The sequence below is a fragment of the Erithacus rubecula genome (genome assembly GCF_903797595.1).
Source record: "Erithacus rubecula genome assembly, chromosome: 3".
NCBI classification, from domain to species: Eukaryota; Metazoa; Chordata; class Aves; order Passeriformes; family Muscicapidae; genus Erithacus; species Erithacus rubecula.
The window spans coordinates 12,722,388-12,728,387 of record NC_136689.1 but is presented as its reverse complement, the minus strand read 5'-3'; the positions used below and the strand labels follow the sequence as shown (position 1 = coordinate 12,728,387).

Genomic DNA, 6,000 nt, shown 5'->3' with positions numbered 1-6,000 from the left:
GTATGAAAAGAGTGAAGTTACTGGGGGTATCCAGAGCACACATGGAGGCTTTGCCAGGAGATACCAAAATAGTCTTTGTGTGTGCTAGAGCTATGGAATGTCATAAGGAAAACATTCACACCAATTGCTTTAGCCTGCTCTCATACCACATACTGTAGTTATGGGCTGAACAGAATTATATCCACATAATGATACAGGCAGGGTTCTAAATGTCCCTGTACTGCAATGCACGTATCCAAGTCACACGCTGGAGCTGGCCAACTCCTTTTATTTGCCCTTAGGGCTGTGCAGAGTTTGCAGGTCTGTGCCTGCCATGAGGGACACCCATGCAGGGATTGCACAGGGAGGAGAATGATCTGTCACCTCTCCTGCCACAGAGCTGTTCTGCACCCACCCTAGAGTTTGCTCTGAAGACACGAGGCTGGTTATACCCCAAGTCCATCATCAGTTATAGTTTCAGCAATATTTAGAGAGGAAAGGAAAAGGGAAAATGGGAACACTGAATGTCAGCAGCTGAGACCAAAAAATCCCTGTATAATTTCACAGGATAAAAAAAAAGCACTTTTACAGATTTGGAATTTTATCTCTGACCAATTTCAAAGGGCAGCTCCAAGAATTCAGTTATCAAAGCTTCCCAACACCTAAAAATAAAAAACTACACAATATTTTCCACCTTGGAAAATACTAGATAATCTAAGTAGAGGGGTCATTGCTGCCTAGCCCTATAATATTTAACACAAACACAAAACCATATCATTAGTAAAATTAAATTTGTAGCGATTTTCGACTACCAGCAACTATTAAAAATTTAAAAATTGTAAAAATAAAGCTGCTTAAAATACCAGAATTTGAGAGAGTTAAAAACAGCATCAGAAATCTAGGTGAACCTCTTCAATATACAGAAGACTGAACTAAAGAGTACTTGTAGAATACATGATTTTGCGATTCCAGGATATTATTTCATTTTTGTCTTAAAGCTTTGAATAGCCTGGTACTCTCTTGAAAAGGCTGAAACCTTTTTGTCAGAGGTTATTTCACTTTTAAGCCTCACCTATAAAAGCTACTTGGAGATATTTTTTTACTGAAGAGAATTTATTGGATGTTTTCCTTCTCCTTTTTTTTTTTTTTTTTTTTTCATTCTGCCTGTCCAGAAGTTTGCTCTTTGCTCTTCTTCCAGCTTTTCAGATATTGATGAAGTTCTTGGCACAGATTTACAAACTCTGAAACACAGAATACAGAATTCCAGTGACTAAAAAAGGCTTATTAAGTCCTTTCACTGATTTCTGTGGGCTTTGGATCAAGCCCTCCAGCTTTATCTAGTTTACCCAAATAACGAATAAACAACACCAACACAGAGCTACAGTACTGGGATCATTTGTCAAGTACTTGCCAGAGCTGGAACAAATTCAGATACTGCCAGAGGAACTCATTTGCTGAAAAGAAGCTATGCCAAATTATTTGCCACTATCAGGTTTTATCTATTGATGAGCATTCCTGAAAAAATACCTTCCTGTGACATGAAGAGGAACACCCACAGGATATGTTAGTCAAAAGGCCTATCAAAACATGATAGAACATATATTCCACCAAATAAATTATTCATGTGGTTTATAAACATATTAAGAATGTATTTCTCAGCTGGTGTTCCTCTGAAGGGATCTCTGTTTAATTTCACACCCTGTTCTCATCCTCGTTGGACTAAAAGTGAATGGGATAGTGTCATGGCTTTCAAAACATGTTATCTTGATGTTTGCAGGAAAACACTGATAAAGCTTGAAGGGAAATATATCCTTTGCTCAGCTTCCCTCTGTGCTGATGGTAACAGGGAGGTCTGCATGGGGTAAGGATATTACAGCAGAGACTTTCCAATTTGCACAGGAATTTAGAGGGATAAAATACAGACATGTGGTTGGAGCACGTTCATCTCTGTTACACATGGAGTTAAACACACTCCTGATGCAAACACATGCTATCACTCCTGCATAAATATTTGCTCCTGAGCAAAGTCCCATAGCACCTGCAGAAAGCCTTTTCTAGGGCACAGGCCAGCAGTCAAGTGTCACAGCATGAAGAACTAGCAGGGAATGTGTTACACATTTCCGTGCAGGGAATGTGACCAGGATACACACAGTCAGTTCCATGGCTGCTGCAGAACTAGTCACTGAAGACTTCCAAAAATTTCCAAATGCATGCTATGATCAGGGCAAGTACTTGAAAGAAGAATGGGGCAAAAGCAATCAGCTGAAATACAAATACTGCTTTTAAGATAGTTATTGACTTAGAGGAGAAAAAAATAAGAAAAAATAAATCAGAAATAGCTGGCACATGATCTGTTTCTCTCTACGATTTCTCTTATTTTCCTTTCATTAACCTCAAAATCTTTCTTCCCCTCATATTTCTCTATTTTACTCTCTTTTCCATACTCAGTCCCACTTCTCTTTCCATCTCACATCCTTTTATTGCCTTCCCTGCTTGTTGTCTTGCTAACAAGTATTTGCAGCTGCTGAAATCAGTAAAAAGGAAGACTCACATGAAATAGGAGAATCCCCAAGAGCTAAAATACATGACAGATTATGACATGCCACCAGTCATCTATTTAATTCAGGACTGAAAAGATTATGACAGGATATGTGTAGGTTTTCCTACACTCAGTGCAGTGTTATACAACATAAGGATGTTTTAATTCCTCACAGAAGAAGCCCAACAACTTAAATTGATCTGCAAAGATTCCAAATCTGTAAGCAAAGCCAAGCTGTCTTCTCCAATACAAAGGCAACTAGCTAGCCCTGGCAGAGTTGGATATCAGGCCTATCAAGGTGCAACAGGTGAGTAGAGCTGAAAGCAATGACAAAAAAATCACTTGATAAGAACATCTTTTGGGTTTTAATCTGTACTTGACCATGGTAATGCATAGACTAGAGCACACTGCAGGAGTGTCTCTGCAGAGAGCAGCAGCAGAACAGCTTGACAGCCACTGCTCAGTGCCAAAAAGAAGTCTTCACTCAGGTCTGATCTTGTTTCACTGGGCAAAAAGGCTCTTCAGAAACTGACATTCCAGGGCTCAAGGAAACACTTAGGAGTGTCTTTAAAAACCAAGATTTCCCACACATTATAATTACAGAATGGTCTTCAGGACCACACCTGAGCACAGGTCCTGCTACTGTCAGCAGGGGCTGTGTGTTCAGATTTGAGAGAAGAATTTAAAGCAGATTAATTAATGCATCCAAACCAAAACAGATAGGTCAGATGGACAAGATTAGCTCTACCAATCTTCCTGCAGTCAGAATTAGCAACTCAGGAGCCTTCTAATTTGCCAGAAATTCACACTGTGGCTCCACACTAATCCAGCTATGCTGCACCTCCATCTATCATGTCATCTGTTCTAGGATTTCAGTTTATTCTAGGTTTAAAAAGTCTCCCTTCATATGGAATAAGTGTGCATTATATATACTTCAGTAAGTTATCTAAAGTTTATTTTCTCTTTTGAAAAAAAAAGAATTATTACAAATAAATTACTAAGAATTTTAATTTTGCCTCAGATTGATGAGTTGAAGTGCAGAGAATCACTAGTACAGGATACTGCTTCATACAAAAGGGCAGTGGAAATAAAACACTGATGCTTGTATTCAAGTGCATTATAACCAAAGAAGCTATAATTGCTCTCAAGGACCCAAAATTGTCTTTCTCACAACACAGAAATTACAATTTTACCTGTTTCCAGCACAAATACAAAACACAGCCCCATACCAACTACTATGAAGAAAATTAACTCTACCCCAGCCAAAACCAGCACACAGGGAAGCCAACAAAGAGTTTAGTTACATACAGGCTGCTGTAAGAATTCAATCATTTACATCTGCTGGGGTGAAACAACTATTTTCTATCAGGGAAACAATTTGTGCTTAAGCTGTTAAACTGGTAACGTGGTGATTTTTTTTGACGTGGGGTTTTGCAAAAACGTTTTCTTTCTTGCAAGCAGTGCTAAAGTTTTTCATCTTTTTCCTGCAGAATTCAATACTTATGCAGCTCACAGCTTGAAATAAGAATGCAATGAATGTTGCTTTCTCTCTCTTTTTTCCACCTGAAATATATTTCAAAGTCTAAAGTACTGAGCAGGGATGTGGAGGGAGCCCATGTTTTTCAGTTCTTACAGTTGCAAAGTGCAGCTGTGATGGACATGGGTACCTAAAAGCACAGTTTACCCTGCCTGTGGATTTCTCCCCCTGCTCCCAGGCAGATGACACACTCTGAATCACAGCAGTGTCACACACTGTGGCTGAAGGCACCTGAAGCAGCCAATGCACAGTAAAACCCTGGCTACTAAACTGGAGCAGCTCAAGAGCTGCTTTTTGTGTTGCTGATTTGTCCCTGTCCATGGCAGGATGTAGAGCAGTCACCACTTACAGCTTTGGGCTGCCTGTCCCATGAGCCTGTCCTTTCTGTGAGGGTGTCTGGTTTGGTCTTCCAAGATTAACAGCTCTGATACTTCACCCTGCATCTTTCAGCACTGCAGGGAGCCACTACAGACAGGCACTCAGGCCAAGACAGAGTCTTGCACACCATTTGGTTTGCATGGCCAGACAAAAGAGAAGGTGTTAGCAATGCTTGAGGGTCATCTATTCAAGTCTATCCATTCAAATTTTCTGAAACACTAAATATTCAACACTTAGCATCCGTAGATCTCAACCTGGTTTAGATCTAGTAGGATTTTTTAGCATATTTAGTGTGTACTTGACTTCTGCTTTCACCTTTTCTCTTAGGTGTGCTTTATTTTTTCCTGACTGCAACCAACATATGTGAATATTTTTTTTTCCTTATTAACAATGTTCTATAAATGTATTTTTTTAATGGTGAGTTAATTCTGGAAAAGAACTGTCTCTGCATATTTTCATATACTTGAATCTCTACCAAGAGAGCCCGAAGCACTCAGGTTGCACCAAAAAATTGAAAAAGTGTATTATGCAAATTTACCCGATAATTTGATGTTTTTTAGCTCAGTCACATAAGCATTGAAATTCACAGTAAAATGTCTGATTTAAATGCCTATACATGGGCATATTTGAATGCCATGTACACAGGGAAATTGGTAAAGGTAAGGTAGTCAATGTGACTGCACATGCATTACATGACACAGGTCAGTTCTTAAACTCCTAACATTTGCTTAGGATTACACCTCTGACACAAGGCCCACTGATTAAATAACAGCTCCATCAGAAAGCTGTTATTTATGCACACTCTCTGTATACAGGGAGTGACTTTTTCCTGAGAAATTTTTTGGGTTGATCTCATCTTCTCCATCTTCTGTCAGATTCTTCTATTCATACACCTGTTGAAGATTGGGGGTTTTTTCAGAAAAGAAACATCTACTAGGTGTAGATCTCTTCCTTCCTCCATACTGCCTGGCATCCTGTTTTGCATATAGCAATTACCTGAACTTGTTCTTCTCTTGTGGTGACTGTGAATTTGGATTCCTGCTGTTCATCATGAAAATATTTAATATATTTTGCCCATGTTTACAGGACAGCTTTGTATTCACGGCATCTTCTTGCATTTTTAAATACTATGCACTGAATACACTTTCTTGTCTCTTTTAATGTCTCAAGCTTTTAGGACATTATGACTTTTTCTAACCTTTTCTAGTTGCATTTTTCTCTGTCTCATCAGATCATAACTTCACCAATTCCCTTTGACATTTTTTTCAGCTTTTCTGTATTGCTTATGCAATATTGATATTCCTTTTTCTATTTTTGTTTCATCTTTATGTATACTGATCCATGATATATTCAATAATTCACAGCTGCTTACTAAAAAAATCTTTTCATCCCTAATGCAAACACAAATACACAATCCCAGCTGAGGGATGTGAGAGCTGTATATATAAAGCCCTTGCAGGAGCTTCTTTTTGCTAACATTGCAGCTCTGGACTCCCATCACTACCATGATTTCTCTTTCTGTTCATCTTTTCAAATGCAGCCTTCTTCTCCTTGGGCAGTTTTCACC

General features: G+C 38.9%; 1 protein-coding gene across 1 annotated transcript in view; it reads right to left on the bottom strand.

Annotated features, from left to right (window-relative positions):
• Positions 1–1,068: 1,068 nt before the first annotated feature.
• The window catches only part of CUL2 (cullin 2), an 81,458-nt gene continuing 76,526 nt past the window's right edge, over positions 1,069–6,000 (bottom strand). The window contains exon 22 of the mRNA XM_079301259.1: positions 1,069–1,220. The gene's annotated coding sequence lies outside the window, so the exon portion shown is untranslated. The remainder of the gene's footprint in view (positions 1,221–6,000) is intronic.